The sequence below is a fragment of the Saccopteryx leptura genome, chromosome 1, assembly GCF_036850995.1.
Source record: "Saccopteryx leptura isolate mSacLep1 chromosome 1, mSacLep1_pri_phased_curated, whole genome shotgun sequence".
Lineage (NCBI taxonomy): Eukaryota > Metazoa > Chordata > Mammalia > Chiroptera > Emballonuridae > Saccopteryx > Saccopteryx leptura.
In genome coordinates this window covers 116,472,308-116,500,147 of record NC_089503.1, presented here as the reverse complement: position 1 = coordinate 116,500,147, position 27,840 = coordinate 116,472,308, and the positions used below count along the sequence as shown (strand labels likewise).

The 27,840-nt window shown below is 33.9% G+C and overlaps 1 non-coding gene across 1 annotated transcript; it reads right to left on the bottom strand.

The window, feature by feature from the left end:
* Window positions 1–4,237: 4,237 nt before the first annotated feature.
* TRNAT-GGU (transfer RNA threonine (anticodon GGU)) lies at window positions 4,238–4,313 on the bottom strand. The gene has a single exon. It is a non-coding gene; the product is annotated as a tRNA-Thr (tRNA).
* Between the last annotated feature and the right edge of the window lie 23,527 nt (window positions 4,314–27,840).

Below are 27,840 nucleotides of genomic sequence, written 5' to 3'. Positions count from 1 at the left end.
ACTTCTCCAAAGAGGACATACAGATGGCCAATAGACATATGAAAAGATGCTCAATGTCTTTAATCATCAGAGAAATGCAAATTAAAACCATAATAAGATATCACCTCACACCTGTCAGAACAGCTATCATCAATCAATAAATCAACAGAAAAGTCTTGGCAAGGATGGAGAGAAAGCAGAACCTTCATACATTGTTGGTGGGAATGCAGATCATCACAACCATTGTGGAAAACAGTATTGATTTAACTCAAATAATTAAAAATAGAACAGCTTTATGACTCAGAAATTCTATCTCTGGGAATAAAGCTGAAAAAGGCTGAAACCCTAATTTAAAACAATATGTGAACCCCTAAATTCATTGCAGGGTTATTTACAACAGCCGAGACGTGGGAACAGCCAAAGAGTTCATCAGTAGATGAGTAGATCATAAAGCTGTGGTCCATTTCACAATGGAATCCTTCTTAGCTGTAAAAAGGAAGGAAATCTTGCCTTTTGTGACAGGATGAGTAGGCCTGGAAATTATTATGCTAATTGAAATAAACCAGTCAGAGAAAGACCAGTACCACATGATTTTACTGATATGTGGATCTAATAAAATAACAAACAAAATAGACACAGATTCATAGATATGGAGAACAGACTGGCAGCTATCAGAGGGGGAGGGAGCTGGGTCAAAAAGGTGAGAGGTTTAAGCAAAGAAAAAATAAACCCACAGACACAGACAACAGTCTGGGATTATAAGAGAAGAACGGGGGTGGGAGAGGTACAAGAGGGGTAAGGGAGTGGTAAATGGTGACAGAAGAGACTTGACTTGGGGTGGTGAACACACAATACAGTATACAGATGATGTGTTATGGAATTGTACACCTAAAACCTATATAATTCTTTTTTTTTTTTTTTTTTTAATTTTTTTTTTTTTAAGATTTTATTTATTCATTATAGAGAGGGGACAGAGAAAGAGAGAGAGAAGGGGGGAGGAGCAGGAAGCATCAACTCCCATATGTGCCTTGACCAGGCAAGCCCAGGGTTTTGAACCGGCAACCTCAGCATTTCCAGGTTGACGCTTTATCCACTGCGCCACCACAGGTCAGGCAAAACCTATATAATTCTATAAACTAATGTGACCTTAATAAATTAAATTAAAATTTTAAAAGAAGAAAAAAAAGAAAAGGAAAAAAGGTTTAATCAGAAAAAAGAAGATAATTTGCACAGAAAGAGTTTTAAAGAAAAAGTGGAACTATAACAGGGTACTAAAATAATGAGGAGTTGTTTAGTAAGAAACAAACTCTAGAAAATATTTAGATTATCTAGATCTGAATTAAGGTAGCAAGGAAAAATGATCCTCCACCTAAGGAAGCCGGAAATGATGATAACTTCAAAAGAAAAATATATTCTGTTTTTTACAATTTCTACTGAGGCAAAAATTATGGACAGTGATGACATGTAATTGTAACATTTTCTTTGTTCAAGTCACTGAAAAATATTTTTCTATTAAAAGCTAGCGATATGAAAATTGCAAATGATATTCGGTTAGCTCACTGGAAAGTCCGAGAAAAGGGGGGCCTTGGAGAAAGGTGTCCTCCCACTGCCCCGGTTTCATATTTCATAAAGACCCTGCTAGTTTAAGAGAAATTTCACACTCAGGAAAGAAAAGGTATGCTGTGCTCCTGACAGAGCCTGCAGCGGGTCTTTTGTCTTGAGGCTTTTTATCTTCCTTTTGTGTGGCAAGGAATGTTAGGGGAGATTTCAGGGAAGGATCTCAGCAGAATATTCATCAGTTTTTCAGGGGTGTGTGTGTGTGTAAATAAAATAACGGTGTACCAAAATGAGTGCATAGAGGGACCAGGGTCATTTTCTGGTCATCTTTGCCTCTATATTGGATTTGTTTGGTTCTAATTAAGTTTTTTTTTTGTTGTTGTTGTTATTTATTTTTCTGACTTCATCTGTCCTTGAGTTTGGTGGCCCTAATGGCACTAACTGGGCCTCTGTTATCGATCTCACTGACCAGAGTGATTTAAGCTATTTACTCTTTGGTTAGGGAGGAGAGGTGTAAACCATTTGTTCTCAAACACCTTTTGATAAGAAAGATTAGAAATTGCAATTTACAAGCTGGCTGTAAATTGTTTGAATTGTTTGGCCCCACTCTCTAGCCATCTGTCTCAGTTTCCTTTATCCCTGTTGTCAAAAATTCTCCAAACATCTAACTATCCTACATAAAAAGATGGAATCCAAGTGGCAGAATCAACATTTATTATGTCAGGCATGAACGATGCAGTTCAGGGGACGCTTACATTAAACAATTAAAGAAAAGCTAGAATGTTAAATTTGGCTATTCTTGCAAAGAAACATTTAGGAAAATAAAGAAGCAATTATCAGTGAGTTAAGTTTCAGACTTCTTTTGCTCACTATTTTTGAATTCATATAATGAATGAACAGCATTGTTAAGAACACTTTAAAGTACCTTAGGATAGGATTGGCATCTGGCCAGGAAATTCTGCAAACACAATTCTAAGGGGAATAAAAAAGAAATACAGAAACGTAAAGGAGAAGTTGCATCTTGCATTCCCTTTGTCTCTTTTGTATAGTCCCAGAATACTTTCACAGATCAGTTTCTGCAGCAATGGGACTCAAATTCTGAATTTTCTCTTTAAAGAGCACACACTACTAAGCTAACAGAGAATGACCTCCAGTGGCTGGTGTTCAATGAATAGAACAGACCATAAATTATATTGTCCCAGATCTGACAACCCCCAAAGAATTACACTGTTATAGAACTGTCAGTTAATATGTTCATTTCAAAGACGTCTCTTATTTCCCAAATAAGGTAATTTAATTTTGATATTATTTCATAGACCTCTTCTTGGAATTACTTTTTGAGAATAAGTACATGCAGTCTTAGACTTGAACACAGAGCAACACTCTGTGTTGGTGATGGGGCAGGAGATAAGAGAAAGCTCTGTGACATCAGAGTGCAGACGTCTGTAGACAAAGGGCCACTTAAGTGAAGAAAAGAGCCAAGTGAGGGAATTCTACGAGTCAAAGCTGAATGATCTAGTGATGCAAGGAATAGAGGAGAAGCTCTATCCTGGAACATAATGCATTTTGTATGAGTTTGAAGAGCCCAGTTAATGGAGAACAGATCCTTGAAAACAGTTGTCAATTTTGCTCCCGACATGGAAAGGTTTGGTGGGTGGGGGTTAGACAAAGAGGCTAGTATTTTAAATAATTTGAAATTTTCTAGTTCTTACATACATACTATCTGATCACCAAATAGTTCTGTTCCCTGCAAGACCGTGTTTCTGCCATGAAGCCAGGCATCTCTGGAGCATGTTATCTCATCTGGACAACACATTATTGCAGAGACAAAAGGGCTAAGCTGGAAAGCACAAGATCTGGACGTGGTCAACATTAGCTTATCAAAAAATGTCAACTTTGGCCTGGCTGGTTGGCTCAGTGGTAGAGCGTTGGCCTGGCGTGCAGAAGTCCTGGGTTCGATCCCCGGCCAGGGCACACAGGAGAAGCACCCATCTGCTTCTCCACCCCTCCCCCTCTCCTTCCTCTCTGTCTCTCTCTTCCCCTCCCACAGCCAAGGCTCCATTGGAGCAAAGTTGGCCTGGGCACTGAGGATGGCTCTGTGGCCTCTGCCTCAGGCACTAGAATGGCTCTGGTTGCAACAGAGCAGCGCCCCAGATGGGCAGAGCATCACCCCCTGGTGGGCATGCTGGGTGGATCCCGGTCAGGCACATGAGGGAGTCTGTCTGACTGCCTCCCTGTTGGGCAAATAAAATATATTATGCTCACTTTGTTAAAGACGGCGATGCCCACGAGGAGGCCGTCGCCCAGGTGATATTAATGTATGTCTCTGTGGGCAGGTAGAATCCTTGTAGCCTGGGGCTTGGTTTTGGGATTAAGCCTTTCCCACCCGTTTGTTTTTTTTTTTTTTTTTTGTATTTTTCTGAAGCTGGAAACAGGGAGAGACAGTCAGACAGACTCCCGCATGCGCCTGACTGACTGGGATCCACCCGGCACGCCCACCAGGGGGCGATACTCTGCCCCTCCGGGGGGTCGCTCTGTTGCGACCAGAGCCACTCTAGCGCCTGGAGCAGAGGCCGAGGAGCCATCTCCAGAACCCAGGCCATCTTTGCTCTAATGGAGCCTCGGCTGCGAGAGGGGAAGAGAGAGACAGAGAGGAAGGAGAGGGGGAGGGGTGGAGAAGCAGATGGGCGCTTCTCCTGTGTGCCCTGGCCGGGAATCGAACCCGGGACTTCCGCACACCAGGCCGACGCTCTACCACTGAGCCAACCAGCCAGGGCCTATCCCACCTGTTTTGATGTGGGGCGGTACAATCCAATCATGCCTCAGAGAAGTGACTTTGTATTAGAGACTTCCCTGTTTTGTATATTGGATTAAAGGTTTGGATTTCTACACTATAAAATGGGGGCAGAATGAGAGCTTGCTCTCTTGGTTCCTGGGATGATTAGCATGAGAGAGCAGAGGGAGCAGAGCAGAGAACAGAAAGAGGCCATGTGGCCAGGAGAAGCAGCCAAGATGGCGGAGTGCTGAGTGAGATGCCAGTTTGTGTAGAGCTTGTGTAGAGAGAAGGAAGGAGATGGGGAACTGAGGAGAATAAGGCTGGTGAACTAGAAACCTTTGATTCTAGGAAACTCGGATAAGTCAGTGGCTTTGTGAGCACCGAATGTGAGTGGGTTTTGGAGCCCAGTGTGCATTTTTACTTGCCTGCCGGGTGCAAGCTAGAATTAAAGAAAATGGCCTATCAGTTTTTGGCTCCGTTGTTTCTTTACCGACTGTCCAAATCCAATGCGAACCTGCATGGGCCTGGCTGCTTTGATAGTGGTGGCCGTGCATGCTGGCATTACACTCCCCATTTCCAACTTCAGAAAAATACAAAAAAAAAATTGTCAACTCTGTGATTATAAATAGAATGCATTGTGAGGAGAATATCCACAGTCCTTACACAGTGGCAGCCGAGCATGATGAGTAAGTGTTTTTACCTGAGGATGAAGATGCAGGGTGTATGGATGAACACATCCATATTCAAACTGGGAATGAAAATTCCAAAAATTCTTTTGGGGAAAAAAAAAGACAAGCAGGATAAATTTTTCAGTACTATATGGGATTAGTGCTAGAAATAGAAAAAGAAGACAGGCCACCACTACCACCACAGAGATACAGCAAAAATCCAAAGCAACAAGTATGTAGGGAAGGGGAAAAATCCATTCTTTGACATTCGAAATAACAGCAAGAGTGTTGAAATGGAAGTAACAAACAAAGAAACAAATCAATAAACTCACTTTAGATTACAAATGATAAACCCAGTGATTAGCATAAATTTTAAACAGTAACTTTTTGAGATTGTAAAGGCAATTCAGAAGGTAAAAGAGAAAAGGAATCTGGAGTAGTTTCCAGATGTCACCTGCCTGGAAGTTTCCCAAACCGGGAGTGGGAAAACAGAGTGAAATACCCAAAATTATTCTTTCTTTCCGAGTCAAAATTATTCTATCTCTCCAAGCTTCAAGGGCAAGTACTCTTTTGTGTGTGTGTGTGTGTGTGTGTTTTGAGTTTGCTCACTTTTATTGTTAAAAAACGGCACTGGGCAGCCATGTGTGTGCTTTCCCTCAGAGCAGGGCAGTTGATTGCAAATTGCAGATTGCATTCCTGCTTGGGAAAGAGCCATTGTTATGCTAATGTTGGATGGAGGAGAGGTTTTGGTGCCAGAAAAGTTTTTAAAAGGAGAGAAAAAGAAGGAGGAAGAGAAGAAGCCATGATAGCAGAGTGAGAGCAGAGAGAATACAGTGCTGAAGGAGGAGCCAAGATGGCAGGGTGCTGATGGAGAAGCCAGTTTGTGCAGAGAGGAGAAGGGAGAAGGGGAATCAGAGGTGACTGAGGCTGGTGGGGGCCTTTGATTCTAGGAAAAACCAGAGAAGATTCTCCTGGCTGTGGAACCAGAGAATATGTAAGTGGCTTTGGGAGCCCTAAATGTATTTGCTCATTGTCTGGTACGAGTCAAATAAAAGAATGGCCCACCATTTTTTGGCTCCACCGTTTCTTTACTGTCTGCCTGAATCTAATGGGAACCTGCATGTGTATGGTCACAACGGCCACGACTACTGGCCAAACATTTGGCGTAGTTTGAGGCAGGATTTGGATCAGACCTGTTTGGAGCTGCCACCACCCTTGAGGGGTGGGGTAGAGGACTGGTTGTTGTTATGGTTCTCCATGGCTGTCCTTTTGGGGACTGTGGGCTGGCTGATTTTTACAGCCCTGCAAGAGGAAACCAAGAGCTCTGTGGAAGAGGTTGCCCAAGGCCTGCAAACCGAGCAGTGGAAGGAGTTGGAATGCCATGGGAGAAAGAGATGCAGATCCTGGAACTGGAGCAATTGCTGGAGAAAGAGGCTGCCCGGAATCACGAATTACACCTGGAAATGGAGCAGTCTCTGGAGAAGGAATTGCAGGTTCATGAGTTGCAGTTTGCCCTGGAAGTTGTGGAGAGCCGGCAGCCGCAGGAGCCTAAGCTGGAGCCACGCCGGCGGAGTGGCTCTGAATTGGCAGGAGCAGGCATTTCCAGCTCCTCTTCCGAGGATGAGGAGACTGGGGCTCAAGTTGCTGTCCGAAGACTCCAGAAGGTAAAATCCCAGCAGTGAAGAGTACCTACTAAACCCCTGGTAGTATGGGACATAAGGGTGGGTGGCAGCATGGTCTCTCTGGAACAGAGGTGGAAATGTTGGCTGCCATTGCCACATGCTTCCCCTTGGGGCAGTGTCTTTAGAGCTGCCAGGACAGCAGGGATGAGGGGGGAGGCCTGAGGCCCCATATGCGTGGACTGACTCTTGGACTGCGACCAGAGGGAGCACCAGGTCCCTTGTTGGATGGATATGCAGCTTTTGGACAATATCCAAGTACTCTTTTCTAATGCTAAATTGCAAGACTTAACATAGTCTGTAAACTAAATTGGCCTTTCCAACTTCTTACCTGTCCTTTTGCTAGTCTAGACTCTCCAACTGTCCAACTGTTGCTGTTTCTGCAGACTCACTTATCCAGGTTGAAGATGACAACTGTGACAAGGGAGGAAAGGAAAGGAGAGAGACGGAATCCCCACACAGGTCATTTGATATATTATCAACTTTCCTACTGTCCACATGACATTCTTGGGGAGGAGGATGGAGAGATTCAAGTATCCAGTAAGATTCAGAAAAACTCTTGACTGATAAGAATGAGGAGAAGAAAGGCCTCTATTACAAATGCATAAAGTTGAGTCAACTGCTATAAATTTTTTTAAAGAGATAATTTGTATTATTCTGCACAAAAATTTTTTAATGGTCTAACTTGGATATTAGGAGTTATACAATTTGTATATGCTCATTTCACTGCAGCCTTCTATGAAAATAAAGTAATATATATTTTACTTAAAAGTGAGACATTGAAGTTTGACTCCCTGATGCTAAGTCCACCATTAACAAGTTATGAGTCCTTAGGAAAGGGTGAATATTTATACTATACTGTATGCTAACTACATCATTTGTTTATTGTGGGACTAAAATTGTGAATAAATACAAGATTTTTTGGAAAATATGCATCTAATTTTGTTCACCCCTGTATACTTTGTACATTGCAATAATAGTTGCTTACAATTATTGTTATTTTATTTAGCTGTTATTATCATATAGCAATAGGAAACACTTTAAAATACATTTGTAAAACAAGAAAAAATATAAAGAATGCATCTACATGAAACATGAAATTCAACTTTCTTGACAGCTAATATCCTAAAATCTTAAGATTAATTTAAGTGGTTTTCATTAATATTTTAACATATTTCTCTGATTTTTTTCTGTAAATATCGGCAATGTAACTACTCTTATTCCAAAATATATTAGTTGTTAGTGAATGGAAAAGTGATCCCTTTTTAAAATGTAAAATATTTTTTCTCATTGCTATTTTCAATATTTGTTTCTGGTAATGCAAAGTATAATTCTAATTAAATCTTAGCAAATATTTAATAAAGTCTGCATTTACTTGAGTTCCTGACATTTAGATGAGGTTTTTTTTTAGGAGAAAGAAAATGCTTCTTCACTTTAAACAAGTCACTAAAAATGCTATTAAGATTTATACTCTTTGTATAAAGTAATCACAAAAATTCAAAGTGAATTAAATTGAGAAAATAAGACAGGAATTTCTCCTACACATTGATATTTAATTCAATTTAACAAAGTGGATTTTGAAATAGCACTTATTTCCACACATGTCACACAGACAAATTTATGCTTTGTTGATACTATGACATCTCTGTTACTGTTTAAAGATACTTCGTAAACATCAGAATTGAAAAACAATGGTTTTTACAGATACCAATGTAAATCTTAAAGGTAAATTGATGGATTTGGTTGAACAGTAGATGCATAAACCATGAGGTTTCAATTGCAATTTACTTATCACAATATTTGGAAATACCATTTTGAACATGCTATCCTAGCTAAACGATGAAATCTGCTATGTTTTTGCTCTGAAGTAGAAGGTAAACCAGGCTATATATATTCATTTGCTGATGAACATGAAACTGACTTTATGAATGATGTGTTGCTCACAAATTGGGTACAGATTGTCATTAATGAAAATAAATAAATGTGGGGAGTCTGGAGCATGGCAGAGGTGGTTTTTCTTTTTCTTTTTTTTTTTAATTTAGCACACTTTCTGGTAAATATACACCTGTAAAAAGTCTTACTATGCAAATTTATGCAAACATAAAATGAATTATTTGAAATGCCAATGTGCTGGGACTTCTCACAAGGTTATAAAAAGGACATAAGTTTGGTACATATATTATTGCTTCCAAGATTTTCATAATTAGAAATAAAAATATTGACTTGACTTTAATTGCATTAATTTTGGATTCCCATCCCACAAATTAGTGCTACAAATAATTATGTCAAATATTCCCAATCATTCCCAATTCCTTCATTATGACCTGGGATATTCATGTCCAAAAAAAAAAAAATCAAGAAAACAGAAATTCCATGTTGGTATTTCAACCTGATAATGGGGATATTTTGTCTTTCATAGTACCACCAAATAATTTAAATTTCTTCTTTCAAAGAAATAATATTCCTCTTGGGCATATAAACAAGCTACCAAGGGCCAACAGCTAAATCCTTAAAAACCAGGTTATTACCATGTTTTAGTGTGCTCCAAAGAAAATCAAGGGTAGCAAGTATTTTTATTCTTTCTTATAGCCTATTGATTGCATATTCTTATTGAACAAGTTCCTTACATAAAAACCTTAGCAAATCTGTCTTGTTAAATTTCTCACTCAAAACTTGGAGTTTCTCTCCAAGAAAATCAGGCATGTAACTATGGGTTATGGACAGTAAGATAATTTGAATTATAAACATAATGTTAAGCAAAAAAGGTTCATCATCAGCTCAAGTACTAACCGAGTTTGTTTCAAGCAAGCTTGTTTGATTCAAACCTTATTTGCTTTAAGAAACATATCAACCAGTTAGTAAACTTCCTTCTTTACATGTGAATTTTCTTGTATGAGTAGGTTCTACAAATTATTCATATATGCAGGTTCTGTTTTGTTTTGTTTATTAGTTGACATAGCATGAAATCACTACTAGCATTAAACCAATGTCCAGCATTACTTTTGAACACATGCATTTTTAAGCTATTTTATATTTCTGCCCTCAATTTCATTTTGTATAGTATTTGTTTTTCTAACTGAATGGTTATCTTTGTCAAAATTGGAAAAGGCATAAAAGAAAATAATAGATGTAAACTTTGATGCATATGTAGATGAAAAATCATAAATACAAAAATCTTTAGCAAAATATTAGCTAATAGTTACCAGAAACATGTAAAGGATTTAAATATTATGTCCAGGTTGTGCTTTCCTTGGAATGCAATATTAGTTCAATATTGGAACATCAGTAATGCAATTGTCTATCATGCTGGAGGTCCTATCATATGCATTAGAACACAAAAAGTAAAAAAAGAAAGTACAGTAAATGTGATATAAAATAAAATTTTTATTTAAAGTGACTGAATATGTAGAAAATCTTATGAGATCTAAAAAAATAATATTATTAAATAAAGATTACATGGGTTTCTGAAAAACATTATCGATAAAATACCTTGTTATTTCCCAATTTGCATTTTTATTCTTATTGTACATAACACTTCTCCAATAATATTTAATATTATGAGTAGCTTAATAATTTTAAAATTATCTTTAGACATATTTTACATACACTTTTGATATTTTATTTTATGTTTCTGAAGTCTCTGACTCAATAATAACTCCTTGCATCTTTCAAAGTCACAAGAATTTTGTTTTCTTCCTGAAGTTCTGTAATTTTGACATTTACATTTTTATTTAGAAATTATTTTCAATAATTTTGCATAGACTTCAAGTTCAGTTCTAAGGTTCATTTTTTTTCCCCATATCCAGTTGTCCTAGTACTAATTATTGGAAGATTTTTCTTTTCTCTGTCAAATTTCTTGGCATTTTTTTACAGAAAGTCAAATGATCAAATACTTATAGATGTATTCTTGAACTATCTATTATGTTCTATTTACTTCTATGGCTGTTCTAACACTAACACTTTTCTATCATTTTATTGTAACTTTTTAATAAGTTTTATAATCAAAAAGGGAATGCCTCTAATTCTGTTTTTCCTATTCAAGTATTTTGGTGCTCCCAATGCCTTCGCATTTCCGTATAAGTTTTAAAATAAGTTTGGCAATCTACAAAATAGTTTTCCGAGAATATGGACCAGATTTCACTATATCTATAGATCTATAACAAGAAAGTCTTGTCTTTCTTACATTCAATTAATATGGCATATGATTCCATTTTTAGACTATTTAAGTTCTTATAAGACTGTGTTGGATTTTTCAGTTTTTTGTTTGTTTGTATTTTTCCGAAGTTGGAAACGGGGAGGCAGTAAGACAGACTCCCGCATGTGCCCGACCGGGATCCACCCGGCACACCCACCAGGGGGCGATGCTCTGCCCTTCTGGGGCATTGCTCTGTTGCAACCAGAGCCATTCTAGCACCTGAGGCAGAGGCCATGGAGCCATTCTCAGCACCCAGGCCAACTTTGCTCCAATGGAGCCTTGGCTGCGGGAGGGGAAGAGAGAGACAGAAAGGAAGGAGAGGAGGAGGGGTAGAGAAGCAGATGGGCACTTCTCCTGTGTGCCCTGGCCAGGAATTGAACCCGGGACTGCTGCATGCCAGGCTGACGCTCTACCACTGAGCCAACCAGCCAGGGCCTGGATTTTTCAGTTTTGAAGTAGAAACATATTACGTTTATTGAACCTCTTAAATGTTTATGTGTTTGATGATGCTATTTACTATATTTCGTTTCATTTTCTTATTGTTTTTATAATAGAATATATATTTTATATTTTGATGATGTTTTCTGGAAATCCATATGATCTTCATTTAATAACATTATTTTTGTAGATCTCTTAGGGTTTTCTACATACTCAGTCACATTAAATAAAAATCTTATTTTCCATTATGTTTACTCTATATGTTTGTTTTACTTTTTGTGTTCTAATGCACATGATAGGAGCTCTAGCATAATAGACAATTACATTACTGATTTTCTAATATTAAACTAATATTGCATTCCAAGGTAAACACAACTTGGTCCTAATATTTAAATCCCTTACATGTTTCTGGTTACTATTAGCTAATATTTTGCTAAAGATTTTTGTTTCTCTGATTTTTCTTCTACATATGCATCAAGGTTGACATCTATTGTTTTCTTTTACTCCTTTTCAAATTTTGATATCATGATAGTACTTGCCTCATTTAATGAGGTGAACTATTTACTCTGTTTTATTTTAAATAAAATATTGTTTATATTATTCATTTTTAAATACTTTGTTAAATTTACCAATGCATCTTATAGACTTAGAGTTTTCTTTATGAAAAATTGTTTTAATTGATAACTGTGTCCATTATTTGAAGTAGAACTATTTTGGCTTTTTATTTTTTCTGGAATCAGTTTTGATCATTTGTGTCTTTTAAAACATTGACATTTTAATTTATGTATTTAGGTTTTGGTAGCATGAAATTGTCTAGTGATACTTAATATCCACTGCTTTTAAGATTTATTGTAAAGTCAAATATTTCATTATATTTGCTTACAGTTTACTTAATTCTAATGAAATGTAATAATTTGCTTATAATAATAACGTTTGGTGTTATTGATTTTCTTTATTGTTGGTTTATATTGTTTTTCAGGAAAATCAGCTCTAATACTATTCTTCTTCCTTTTGCTTATAATGTAAGTTTTTCTTTTTCTAATTTCTATGGTAAAAGTTGATATGATTCAATTTTCAATTTATTTTCTTTTGTTTGTTATTATCATTTACCATTGTAAATTTTCTTCTAACTCTATATGTTTTTGAATTCAAAATTCTCAAAAATTTTATTTAGATACAGCTAAAATTTTTAAAAAATTTTTCTGTTTATTAGATTAAAAATTGAAATGAAGGCTTTAGCCAGTAAAATAATGGAAGTTTGGAGGGAAGGAAAAGAAGAGAAAGAAAGAAAGAAAGAAAGAAAGAAAGAAAGAAAGAAAGAAAGAAAGAAAGAAAGAAAGAGAAAGAAAGAAAGAAAGAAAGTCTTGAAAAATAGAACATAAAACTGTGGCAATTCACAAATACACAATTGCATATGTAAAACCTCCAGAATAATCTAAGCTATCAGTATAATTAAGTGGCTATCTAAAGTGCCAACTAAAACTCAATATATAAGGTGAAGTTTGAAAAGTTTCTGAATTCAGCTCGACTACATAAATAATTGAGAAGTCATCACTATCATTACAAAAACAGGAAAAAATATATACTGAAAAACAAATTTTCATGGTTCCTCAGAGAACTAAGAATTCAGAGCACACTAACTACCCTGAAATCTGGGTCCAGATGCATCTGGAGAAATACAGCTGCTGATTCCTGCTTATTACATTAAAAAGAGGAGAAGAATTTGACAAAAAAGTAGGTAAAATAAATGTTTTATTTTTCATTCTTAGCTGATCTAAGTGATAACAGTTAAAGTAATCTTATTAGCAATATATTGGGTAATTAAAGCAGCTAGATAAATAAATAATAACAATGTCATTTAGTACCAGAAAGAGAATTTATACATACTTATTATAAGGAGTCTGCACTACAAAGGAAGTGGTATTTTTAAGAAGCAGTTGTGTAAAATGTCAGTTGAAAATGTGCATTGTCAAAAAAGAAAACTTTTATTTATTTTTAAAAAGTGTAATTAAAAGGTTAGTAAAGGAGATAAATGGAATCCTATGACAACTTCACTTAAAACCAGAGAGTGCTATAAATAAGGGGACAAATAAAAAATAAAGATCAAGTTCAATGAACAGAAAACAATTATTAACATGGTAGATAGATATTAACATAAATATATTGATAAGCACTTTAAATGAGTTATCTAAATACACCAAGTAAAAGACAGAGGTTTTATTATTTCTGTTCATTAAAATTTGTTAAAGATTCTTTTATGAATCAAAATGTGGTGTATCTTGTACATATATTTTATGAGCTCATCAAATTGTTAAAAACTTAAAAATTACCACTAGAATGATTATAATTAAAAAGACTCATAATACCAGTGTTTAACAAGAGAAGAACAAATTTTATACACTTATAATTAAACTAACAATTAGTATAACTACATTTGGAAAGAATTTAGAATTTTCTACACAACTAGAATATAAACATTCCTATGACTCAACAATTTTACTCCTTGGAATATAACCAACATATGCATATATGATTCTTATGTCAAAATATTTTATTAGAATGTTTATATGCACATTAGCCATAAGATGTAAATACTATCCATAATCTATCATTAATACAATGAAGATTTTGTGTTATAGTTTCTATAACTTATTATACATTTGTGAAACTAGATCAAATATATAGCTGCATAATTTTACATCATTCAATCTTAGAAACGCAATTCTGAGAAAATTATGCAAGGCATAAAAGAATACATGCTGCACATGAGACTTGAATTTAATGGCTTTAAAAGTCAGGATAGTCATTTTAGTTTTTGACTTGGGAGAGAAACTAGTGATCAGGAAAAACAAAAGAGGGTTTTGGAATACCGATGATATTCTATTTCTTGACATGGGCATAGTAGTTACCAGGGTGTGTTCATTTAGTGTTGTGCATTTGATACCTATGACTTTTAAATGTGTGTTGCATTAAAAAAAGTACTTTTTGTACTATAATTGTCTACATATATAATTTGATTCATGTCATGATTATCCCAGATAGCTTTGAGGAGTACAATGAGGGTTTACTGAGCATGGCTGACATGAATTCTTATTCTGACACTCACTAATGGCATCTTCTTTCAGAAGTATTACAATTCTCTATATCTTATTTTTTTCATCTCTAATATGCAATAACTTAAAGTTTCTTTTGTATTCAAAATTTCATATCATGTGTCTAAAAATCTTTAATCCAACTTCTTATTAAAATTTTCACTTTTTATTACATTCCTAAAAAATAATATAAAGATTGCTTTAAAAATACATTTTAAAATCATTAATCATAATGTATATAAAGAAAACCACCAAGAATCAACTCACTGGGAAGTATTAGGATTCAATATTATCCCAAGGCCATGCAGTTGGTTCAATCATTAAAAGATTTAGACTATGAAAACTCATGTACTTTATCAAGTGATCTGAACATTCACAAAACAGTATCAGGTAAGCTGTAAAGACAGTTGCCTAAGTGGGCTTGATAATATGATGATGACTTAACAAGGCAACTATATTCTTGTGCGGCTAACCCAGCTTCTCCTTGTACTCAGCAGATTATTAATACATTTTAATATTTAAAAAATATTCATTATTATGGTGACTCGTTGCAGTTGATTATTTAAGATCGCCAAAGTTTTTTATCCATCATCTCTAAATGACAGGCATGGCTTAGTTTAGCCAACAAAATACTCTACTTTCAAGATTTTGACTTGTGATTAATCCAATTATCTCCTCAGCTATAAGCAGAAAAGATTGTATTGGATGGTTTTGTTTCCTACAGCAAAGTAATTTTCTGCATGAGCAGCAATAATGTAATGTGGGAGATTCTAATAAGAAGCAATTATTTTAAAAATTAAACCTTAAACAGAATGCAGATTGTAATAATACAGCAGAGATGTGCACAACGTTATGAGTCACTTTAAGAACTGTTAACCCTGCAGTGTGCTCTAGTGTGAAACAATGCAATAAAGGAAACATAACTGAAACAGAAAAGATTTCTATGTCTTCTAGAAATGTATATATAATACTGAAACTGACAAGGGAATGCTTCCTTTTTATGGTACTCTATAATTTAATGACCTACTTTTGCTTTCATCTTTGAAATTAATAGCTTTTTTTTAAGATGAGGAATTGTTTATGAAAAATGCACGTGATAATGTTTTTCTTATCAAAGAAAATGTTAATATTTGAAGTTAGGAAATGATCAAGGATAAAAAGTGAGCTTCAGCAAAATTAAATCACTGAGTGTGCTATGGAAAACTAGAACCTGGCCCTCACTGCCATGCTGTACAAATTGAAATGATCAATGCTGGTGTCTGAAGGATCTCTGGGATCTAGTGGCCTCCTCTTCTCTGTTTCCAAATGTCTCACACTGAAGACAAAAAGCTGTCACCAAAGGGAGGTGATGTGTATTTATCTTTGTTAGTTAGTCTTCTTTTGAAAGTAGATCTTATATTTAATTATATTTAAGGTGAGATTTTGAAAAAAAGAAACAGACGTAACATAAAAGGTTGAGAGATAGGAAGACCACAAAGAGTACTTGGACAGACAGGAAACCTTATCCATTCACACATGAACTTTTTCACATGTCCAATGGCTGTTTAGTTTATTCCTCTATTTCCTTATCCCACAAATTCTTCCCTCCCTTTAGTGCCTTCAGTGAATGCTTCAAAAGAGTTAAAATAAGTGAAAGTGAAGTGCTATCATTTTAAAATGCTTCCATTTTAACTTGTAAATATACATATTTCATCAATATCTTAACCCCTCAGATTATTTTCCAGTTGAAGAATCCCTTAGTAAGAATAAAAAGTTAGCATTTTTCATTTTGTATAATGTTGTGAGTCTTCTGCTCAGTATTTTATATAAAAAGCCACAATCATGTCTAACCAGTTGCTACGTTCCATTTACACTCAACTCCTCCTTAGCTGGGTTTCTCTTTCCCATAGCACTGTAGACCCTTCTGTCCATTTCCTCAAAAATTAAAATGTTCTAAATAGATCAATGAAGAGTCATGTTAAGTTATTTTAAACACCACTGATTATATAAACTGGCAAAGCCATCACTAAACGCATTTGATTTTAACGTCTACTTCATGTTATTGGTAATTTAGTAGAAACAGACAGTTCTGAAGGATCATGGTTTATAAACACAACAGTCATGTTTGTTTTGTACTAAAAGCGATGAGCCTCATGACTTTGATTAAATTTAGCTTTGAATTCTAGCTCTAGAAATCATAACTCTGTATACCCATGTCCTCCATAGACCTAGCCTTTCTCCTGAATAACCAGTAACTTCCAAGGATGCAACAGGCAGTAACCCAGAACTGACTAATGTTCATAAGGTCTGGACCACTCGCAGGCTAAAGATAACATATGACCTAAATTATATTTCAGCTTCTGAGCTTCAAGGTGGAAAAACCTGTCTGCATTTTCATAAAACTAGTCAAAGGGGCATGAGAACGGACCTCAGAGCTGTCCTTAATACCTGAAAAAAAATAATTTGTTACTTTATCACACCTCCACCCAATCAGTTCCCAACAGGACCTTGATTTACCTAAACCATGGTATTTTGTGATTTTGCCCTGTATAATTTGTAATGGATATATAATTTGCATAGGATGATGTCAGGGAGTTAGATCTTTCAGAGTTTAGCTCTCTGCAGTTCAGATTGGCCAATAATATATGAAAATATTTTCTTTCTATACTGTAGACTCCTGCTTGTGAATTTCTTTGGGTCAGTGAGTACAGGCAGATGGACTCAAATACTAGGGTTTGATAACACTACCTCAACTTTATGATCATGGAAACAATCAAAGTTATCATTAGCCTTAGTGACAGGAGAATCACTAGAAAGTTGCTTTTGAATTAATCTTACATTTTACAGGTCACTGAGGTGTAGTGGAAGTCATATAGAGCTCAAATACAGGAGCCATCTATTTTCTTCCCCACCCCAATAAAATAATTTTATCCTATGAAACAACTACAAAGGGAAATGAAGATCTGAGTCCTACCTCAACACAGAGTTTCAGAATTTAACTCTTTACAACATCAGTGAGCTTTGGATTTCCTCAGATATATTTTGCAATTAAGCTATGTTTTTCCATTGTTTGAAAAATAAATTTATGCCAAGTGACCATATGAAAAAGGAAATATGGTAAAGTTGGAAATAAAAATAAACACAAAGACATAGGAAAAGTGGATAGAGCATCGGAGTGGGATGCAGAGGACCCAGGTTTGTAACCTGAGGCTGCCAGCTTGAACGTGGGCTCATCTGATTTGAGCATGGGCTCACCAGCTTGAGTCCAAGGTCGCTGGCTTGAGTAAGGGGTCACTTGGTCTGCTATAGCCTTCCGGTTAAGGCACATATGAGAAAGCAATCAAAGAACAGCAAAGTGCGGCCACAAAGGATTGATGCTTCTCATCTATCTCTCTCTCTTCCTGTTTGTCTGTCCCTATCTGTCCCTCTCTCTGGCTCTCTCTGGCTCTGTCACAAAAATAATAAAAATAAAAAATAATAAAATAATAAAAATAAAGAAAAAGAAGAAGGACACACAGTAACAGAAGAGGGAGGGAAGGCAAAAAGAACCCCCAAATTTTCTCTACTGGTCTCTAGGACTGGATTGGGTGGTTTGATGTTAAAAATAAACAAACAAATACAACTGTGTTTAGGTAGCTTTATTATAGACTTAATATATCCTGTTTATTTAAAGTACAGAAAATATAAAGCATATTAGATGTTGGTAAGTACAATAAAGTAAATTTATCTTTTTAAATGAATATGATAAAATGGTTGAAAAGAGATTTCTTATTATAATTAGATAAAATTGTTGTCTGTTCCTAAATTTTCCATTATTTTGACACTTCATTTTTTAAAAAAACTGAAACTTACTATAGTTTTTATTTTATAAAAAAACTATACATCTTTTTATATACTGAAAAACCATTTGTTTCTTTTTCTAATGTCCTCATATTCATCATTTATTTATTCTTTTTTTCAAAAATATGTACATGTTTATATGTATTAAGAAAAGTTGCTCACTTTTTCTATGATTTAATTCTGATATAAAATATTATTTTACATACTATCATTTGCACTCTGATGTTATTATAAATGACTGTTTCTCCCCAAAGTGTTCCTTTCCAGCTTCCCAGAAAGGCTGACCTTAACCTCAGTTCTGCCCACCAGGTTTCCTGTACATGATTTATACTTGATGCCAGTAAATTCCTTGGTCCTTTAACTTCTCTATATTTTTTGTTAAACTTTAATTCTTGTGGAAGAATTATAATACTTTTTCTTATATTTTTAAAATCCTAGACTGATTTTCCTTAGCCAGGACATTTGGGAAAAAAAACAAAACATAAATTTTCCTAGAAATGGCAAGAAGGAATTCTCTCATGGAAATATTACATGAAATTCTAAGAAATTTTATGCTTTTTAATAGTAACAAAACTTTTTAAGATACTTTTTAGAGACAGCATGTTAGGTGTACTATGAATTACAGTTTACCTCTAAATCACAGGAAAAAAAATGTCCTGAAAGGTAGGCACGTGAATACATCATGTAATACAGTAACACAGAATCTGTTATATGTATAGTTTGGTTGCATATACAGTATTTGATTGTTTTACTGAGACAAAATTTGGCATTATCTTTTTGTAGTTTGAAAAATACACTGAAGAACCACAGGAAAATATCATTTTGCATATCAGTGTAATTGAATTTTAGTTTTTACAAGTTAAGTAAAAATAGCTAAATGGTATAGTAAACATAATTTTTTTCCTTTACAATTGAAAATTAAAATCTCACAGATGAATTTATCATCACATCAGAAAAAATCTAGTCAAATAATTTGTTTTACATTTATTCATACAAAACTATTTTTCAATTCATGTTATAACTACCCTTAATTTCTGCTTACTGATTCAGACCACTTAATATTCTTCATATATTTGAGGTCATAAAAAAGAAGGCAAACTGAGTATAAATTTATGAAAAAAAGTAAATTAAAAAAAGACAAAATCAGAGGATCATAACCCATTTATAACTTCCTAATATCACAAAAGCTAATCTTATTAATTGTTAAAATTATTTTAAAACCCAGCACATTTAACAGTCAATGATATATTCCATGCAGAGACTACATGCTGTCTCCTTATGAGTTTTTTCCTTCATTTAGCATTTCTACTACCTAATGACATCAAGACTAACTGCTCTGAGTAGAGGAGCAGTATTTAACTAAAGGGAATAAAACTGAACTACTATATGACAACGCATCCTGAGAAATTTGTTACAGGGCTGTGGACATCCATTTTTTGAATCTACTGACATGCATTTTTTAATTGTCTGCACTGCTGTTTAGAATAATGCAACATCATGGCTATAGTTTTATTTCAGACTATTAAGATGAGAGCCGCAATAGGCATGGTAGAAAAGAAGTGGGAAGCAGCCAGGTTCATGGTCAACTTGATTGCCTACATGTGAATCTCACTGTCAGTGTAAATAAAATAAACAGAAATTCTACACGTTAAGCCATTCTTTTTATGATTCTGTTATTCACAGCCACATTACCCACACGAATATAGAATATGCTACTAAGAATGTGACTCTGGAAGAAACAGTACCTAAACTATAGACTTGGTTTATGATATTAGCAGGATGGTGAAAAATAGAAAAAAAAATTATATATATATACATATATATATATTACAGGCTGAAAAGTTGGTGAATCTTGTCAGGTTTTAGTGAATATGTCTTCTGCTTTACTTGAATAACAAATCACAAATTAACATGGAGTATGATATTAGAGAAAATTAGATTGTTTTTTAAAATTGACATGTATTAACTTTTTTTTGTTTTCAACAAATTTTTGTTGTTTAAGCTTCCTAGTCTGTGGTATTTTTTATTGTAGCATTAGCAAATTATTATATATCTTTTGAAGCCTTAAAGTTTGTAATTTTTATAAAGTTCAATTTATGGATTTTTTTCTTTTATTGCTGATCTGTTGGTGTTATATATAAGGATCATAGTAGCCAAATAAAGAGTCCTGGAAATTTAACATTATGCTTTCTTCAATACTTTTTATGCTTTCAGTGACCATATTCTATTCATTGACCTATTTTCAGTTAATTTTATATATAGTGTTAGGTAGGAGTCCAGTTTCATTTTTTTGCATGTGGATATACAATTGCTGCAATACCAATTATTGAAGAAACTATTCTTCCAACATTAAGTGGTGTTGCACACTTGTCAGATGAATAATACCATAGATATATGGATTTTTTTCTGGATTCATTCCACTGGCTATATGTCTGTACTTATACCAGTACCACACTGATCTGGTCAGTGTGGTTTTGTGGTCATCTTTGATATAGGGGCATATGAGTCATCCGACTTTATTTTCAACATCATTTTGGTTATTACGGCCTTTTGTAATTCTGTATTAAATTGAAGACTAAAATTTTGTTTGGGTTCATATTGAATGTGTAGAACATTTTTGATAATATTGCTCTCTTCACAATACTAAATTGTTTAATCCATTAAAACATGATTTTTTTTACCAATTGATTTAGATACTCTAAATTTTTAGCAGTATTTTATTTTTTTATATACAACTCTTTACCCTTGCTAAAGTTTATTCTAAGTGTGTAATTTCTTGGATGACAGTGTAAATAAAAATTTTTTTAATTCCTTCTCAAATTGTAAAGAAAGAACATGATCTTCTAATTTGCAACGTTCATTTATTACTTGTAGTGACTTTTAGTGGATTCTTTAGAATATTCTATGTATTGGATCATTCCATCTATAATACAGTTTTACTTCTTCCTTTTTAAGTTGAATGTTTTTCTCATACTTAGAAAGTTTATTTTTTCTGTTTTCACTCCGTAAAATGTTACAATGACCACATTCCCTTTCTTATTCTCAACTTTGAAGTTTAAAAATCAAATAACTTTTTATTTTTGTCTCCAGTAACTTGATTTCTGTCTGATGTTAATCCCAAGCATTGTTCTGAGTCTGAAGTGCATGTTTCTAAGGTACCGTTGTGCTTACATCTAATTAGAGAAACCAAAATACATCTCTCTCTTAAACACTCACTCCATTGTTCACTCATCCTTCTTTCACCAGGTATCTATTCCCCACCAAGACAGCACTTCTGGAATTGATGAACTGATTCATGCAAAGTAAACCAAGCTGCTAAAGTATCTAATACCAGTAATCATAATAATTCCAAGACATATTTTAAAAATAAGAAAATCCAAGATGATATTAGAATGTGTTGCATAAGAAAATAAGTTGTTGTTGAGATGGGTTTCAGATGAGAGGTTAAAGTACTTTTCCACATTCAATAATAAGAAAACGAGTCCTCATGACAGCTGAGTCAGCATCGGCATTGGTCATCTTGGTACTACTCCCTGTCCGAGTCAGCAGAGCTGACCTCGGCTAAGTAGGTACTCCATGTTTCTAGGCCAAAATGTGAAGAGCTTACATTTCAAGTAGGCTCAGGATTAAAATTTCTACTTCACACCTGACCAGGCTGTGGCACATTGGACTGGGATGCAGAGGACCCAGGTTCGAGACCCCGAGGTCGCCAGCTTGAGCACAGGGTCACCAGGTTTGAGCAAGGCTCACCAGCTTGAGCCCAAGGTCGCTGGCTTGAGCAGGGGGTCAATTGGTCTGCTGTAGCCCCCCTGGTCAAGGCACATATGAGAAATCAATCAATGAATAACTAAGGAACTGCAACAGAGAATTGATGTTTCATCTCTCTCCCTTCCTATCTGTACCTATCCCTCTCTCTGACTCTTTCTGTCTCTGCCACAAAAAAAAAAAAACAACACAAAAAACAACAACAACAAAACACTTCTACTTCACGAGGTGGGTAGACACAGAAAGAAAAAAGAAAAATGAGAAAACAAGCTTCATCTTCAGCTTAGAAGCTGGTAGAAGTTGTCAGGAGAGACTTCACTAATAACAGACTTAGTGAAATAGCTTAACCTCATTGTCTAATAAAGAACCAATAGGTATAGGTGACTATTTTAAGTTATATTAAGTAAAATTAAAAATAAAGATCTCAATTTCTGAGATATATTACCTACACTTCAAGTGCTGAATAGTTACATGTGGATCATGACTATCATGCCAGATTGCACAGATGTAAAACATTTCATTTTATTTAGGAAAAAATGGAAAGTTTAATTAGACAGGACTGAGCTAGTCTAATAAGAGAAGAGGAGCAGAAGAAAGATAAAGAGTATTTCTAGTCTAGACTTCATGAAACAGCATTTTTTGCAGAAGAATTAAAAAATATTTTTCATTAATAAAACATAAATTATAAGGTCATAAGTAAAGGAAGATATAATTGGATTTTTAGCCAAAGGCAAGATTATGGCCTTTTTTGTCATTCTAAGTAACTTTGAATTTATAATCTAGGCAAGGTCATATTTCTACAATGTTCCTGCAAGCAGGAAACAATGAGATATTAATTATGGCTGAACCAAAAAAAGACAAAAGAAAAAGACAAAGGGAAGAACAGTTTCCACAAACATGAGAAAAAATTTGTTCCAAATATAACTTTTTACTGAATGACCATTCACATGAACATACTACATATTTTAGAATTGTAATCTAAAAGTTATTTAAATGTATTAGATAACATTTAAACAATAAGTTTTTCAAAATGTTAGATTTTCTCCCTTTACTCAACAAATAGTATACTTTAGTCCAATATAAACATTGCAGTTGTAAATGGTAAATTCTAAAGGATTCTCAGCCAAAGAGTATTGGTCAGCCATCTACTCAAGAAAAATCACATCATTTGTATGAAGGATAGATTTTAAAATATTATATTGAGAAGCAAACAGTTTCTACAGTTTATTTTAAATAATTCATACAGATGTGACTAAATGTTTAATTAGAACAGGAATAATGTGGAGAAATAAAGGGCTTAAATGTAAGACTATATTAGAAAATCAAAGTGTAAATTATGACTTATTGAATATGTGCATAACGAAGGAGAGTCTACCGTGACTCCCTTTTTTGCACTGGATGATAGTCATACAACTTCTTGAAATGCAGCATTATAAAAATATAATAAATTATTATGGGAAAATACAGCCTTTAACTTTTAAAAATTATTTTTAAAGTTATATATATCCTAATAGAACTAGGTACTGATATTCATTGTTTATCATTATTTTACTTCCCTAAACTGACACAAATAAGGTGTTTCCTCACACTTTTATTATTATTGCTACATTACTATTATGCAAGACATTAATACTTGCCAAATAAGAATAAAAGTTTGAAGCAATAGAAGTACTTTGCATCATAGCAGTGCAGAATATTTAAAATAATATGTTTGAATCTTATTGGTTATCTGTCTGGCAACAGTTTCTTACTAGTAATTCTTTAAACTAAGTTGCATTGCTTAATGTTCTCCTTCCATTTCCTTTTTACTTCCCCTTTTCCAAATTCCTGTCAGTTGAGAACCTGGAGAGTATTATGTCAAGTGAAATCAACCAGTCAGGGAATGATAAGTACCATATGATTTTACTCATCTGTGGAATCTAATGAACAAAATGAAGTAACCAGCAAAATAAACACAGATTCATAGAGAGTAGGCTCAAAGCTGTGAGGTGGCATTAGGGAAGAGGAAGAGATTAAGCCAAAAAACAAAAATGAGATCAAAGACTCATGGTCACAGACAGGTGATTGCCATGGTCAGGGGAATTGGAAGGCAGTATAAACAAGATAAAGGGTGATAGAAGAAAATTTGATTTGGGGTGAACACACAATACAGTGTACAGATGATGTTTCATGGAATTTGTGCCCCTGACTTGTATAAATTTGCCAACTAGTGTGACCCTAATAAATTCAATTTAAAGAAAAAGAAATAAGTAAAATTTGAAAGCCTAAATATTTTATTCATTTTTGTAGACGTCTCACTGTTCTTCCAAAATAGTTAATTAAAACTATTAAATATTTTAAAAATTATTATAAAAATTCATTATGAAAGTAGTTTAGTTTTTTCATTAGTTTTATCAGCTTCCAGCTATGGTCTCAAAATTTTATGTTTTATTCCCAAAAAAGATTTATCCAGGTAGTATGTTAACCACAGATCATTCCCTGCTGATTATAAAAAGAAAAATAATTGACTTTTTCTCCCTCTAACAATATGTTTTCCTTAGATATTGTGTTAGTACTTTGTCCTTTTTTGACTTATACAATTTTTTCAATAATAAGCCTTTTTCAGTTTATCAAAGACATTTTAGATCAGTTCTGACATGTCAGTTTATCACGCAGGTAAAACATCACGTCTCCCGCTATCCAGTGGGCTCTGGATGACAGCTGTATTAGAACTTTTGGAAATAATCACCTGTCATCGTCCTGTTGGTATTATAACTCACAGATTTTCTAGCTACAATTAAGTTTGTTTTCTTAAGAGAATAGAACTACAGGTATTTGTTTTGTCCTTAATGGTCCAACTGATTATATTTCCATCAAATCTGAATTTGTTTGGATATAATCGGAGTTTCCTCAGCTGGCAATTTTTTTCCCACAAATTACTAAATATATACACTGTTGTGACTCCTGGCAACCAAGGCATATTAGACCACTTGATTTATTTGTAGCTATAATTTGCCTATTTATGTTTGCTGATAATTTAAGACATTTATTTCCTTAAAGAGGATTTAAAAAATTTTTTAAATACTAGTTTACTAAAAATGAATTTCTTTCTTCCTTTTTCTTATTTGCCCATATTATTTGGATGGCAATTAAATGTATAGAAATATGCTTTTATAAAGTCTAGATTTCTTTAGGCTTATTAAGTAATAAATTGCAATTAACATGATTTGAAATACCTATGATTCTTGTTTCATTATCTCATTGTAAAATACATCACACTATACTCTCATAGTAGCATATGCTTTTCTTATACAGATACAGATTTACCTTCCTTTAAGGCAATCATTTGTTTAATTTTTGCTACAAACATTTTATATACAATATATCCTATATATGTCTTGATGCTAATTTCTGAACCTGTAAATGTTCCTATATATGGCAAAGGAAACTTTGCTGCTGTGATTAAGTAAATGTTCTTGAGATAAAGATTTAATCCTGGGTAACTCAAGAGGACCTGACAAAATCATAACAAACTTTGTAAACAGGACAGAAAAGAATTAGTGGAGATGATATGAAATAGAGACTACATTTTGAAGAGCAAAGAAGGACCCACAAAGCAAAGAACACAGGTGGCCATGAAGAGTGGAAAATAAGTAAATCTCTCTCACTTGCATGCTTATATCACAGTATCCCAGAGAGTGAGTGAACAATGAACTTCTTCAGGTGTACCTCTTCTAAAGGATGTTAGGCCTATGGTAATTGATACTGTCAAGATATTAAGAAATGCATAATGGTCATCAAAGAACAATTAACTAACTTTGTTATGCTTCAGTAGAAAAAAAATCAAAATTTAATCGCAAGTTTATAAACATATGATGTTAATGAACAAATGGAAAGTTCTATAATTCTTAAACTGAGAATATTTCAGTAGATTAAAAATGTTATAGGGCAATTAAAGTCTCTGCTAAAGAGAAAGTGTACTACACAAGTGAAACTTACTATTCTAAACAAGGTAAATCTAGAGATGTCAGTGATATACACATAGAATTTTATATAATTAATTCATAATATTTAAGAAAAATTAGACAGTGATCAATGTGCCCCTAAAGAACAAGATTGTTCCAGGTATGTAATTAAATAGAATAGAAAAGTTCCCTTGCTATCACCTTAAGAGGAAGATATGAAGATGAACTGGCCACTGTCTATTCTTTATTCCTCTTTTCAACAATCAGATGAGACCTTAGACATGGAACAGAATAGAAACCACAAACACCAGTGCTCTCATATATGCATAATGTGATCTATAAAAACTTTCTTCAAAGGAATTAGCATAGAGGTAATCACAAACAGAATCATTTTAAAGCAATTACAAAGACAGGAAGCCTACAACCAAGAATGAATTGGTTCATCAATAACACAAACAATACAATGTAAAGAAGAAATGTACAAATAACAAGACAGAATGGACTTATTTAACAAAACTAGGGAACGTACCTAGGAATATTTTATGTTTTCTCTGAAAGAACATTTATTTAATGTGCATAGAAACTAGGACAATTTTCATGATGAAGTCCTATGTAAGAAAAGACACTCAAATATAATCAATTATGCTTCTTCTAAAGCTAAAATATGAAATGCCATTCCAATTTTTTTGGATAATAAAGTGAATATGAACTGTATTCTTTTTTATTTGATGGGTTCTTATGTAAAAGCACCAATTTTAATGTATTATCAGAAATTATAGTAATTGTATTACAGTGAGAAAAATATTATATTTATTCATTTAAAATATGCAATTACAAAACTTTTTAAATATTAAAGTGAATGCTACAAAAAGTAAAAGTTAAAAAATCCCTTCTATTTCATATTTGGTTACAAATGCAAGAATTAAATTAAAAATATTTTGTGTCAATTTAGAAACAAACACCTGTTTTTCTTCTGTATATCATATTTAATGTATTTTTATAAGCATAGATCTTGATGAGTGTTCACTATTTTATAAGTGTACATATTTTTCAGTAAACTTGTTCATTTTTTAGACCTCTAGGCATGTTTGCTTTCTCCAAAAAATGTTCTTAAAATGCATTTATATAGGACTTGAGAGCTTGTATAACTTATACAGTCCAGGTAGCGTACACAAAAAGTGAGGAAACACATCTTCACATAAAATTAACCAGTTGCTCTAAATTTTTCTGTAGTTATTAGTCCTATAACTTGTAGCTACGTCTGTAAAATTGGAGATGTAAGTGTCTGTCTGTGGGGAAAAGGGATACGCTGTAATACTTTCTGATATGGCAAATTACCCTAGGTCATGTCATAAACACTGAGGTTATATGAGGGAAAGGTCAAGAGGAAAAAGACAGAGGAGAAAAATAAAACTATAAGACCTATGCAAAGACAAAAATATATCTATATATGTATATATATAGAGAGAGACATTAACTGCAATGTCCTGTGCACATATCAAAAGATTTTACAAAGCCCTGGCCAAGTAGCTCAGTTAGTTAGAACATCATCCCAGTATGTCGATGTTGTGGGTTTGATGTGAGAATCAACCAACGTCAGGATGAATAAGAGGAACAACAAATGGATTTCTCTCTCTCTCTCTCTCTCTCTCTCTTTCTAAAAATCATTCAATAAATAAAAAAAATTACAACATGCAGAGAATATGTCAAATATATCTACTTAACTGACTTCTGTCATTAAAAACTGGTGTTCGTGCTATAAAAAAGTGGATTTATTTTCTCCACAAAAATATGAAACAGTTGGTTTTTACTATGAATTGTATCCTTGAATTATATTTTCTAAGTTTTCATTTCTCCCAATAAAATCTCACTTCTCAGTCTATATCTGGTTTTTCATTTCCACATTGATAATCCACTTATCTAAACAA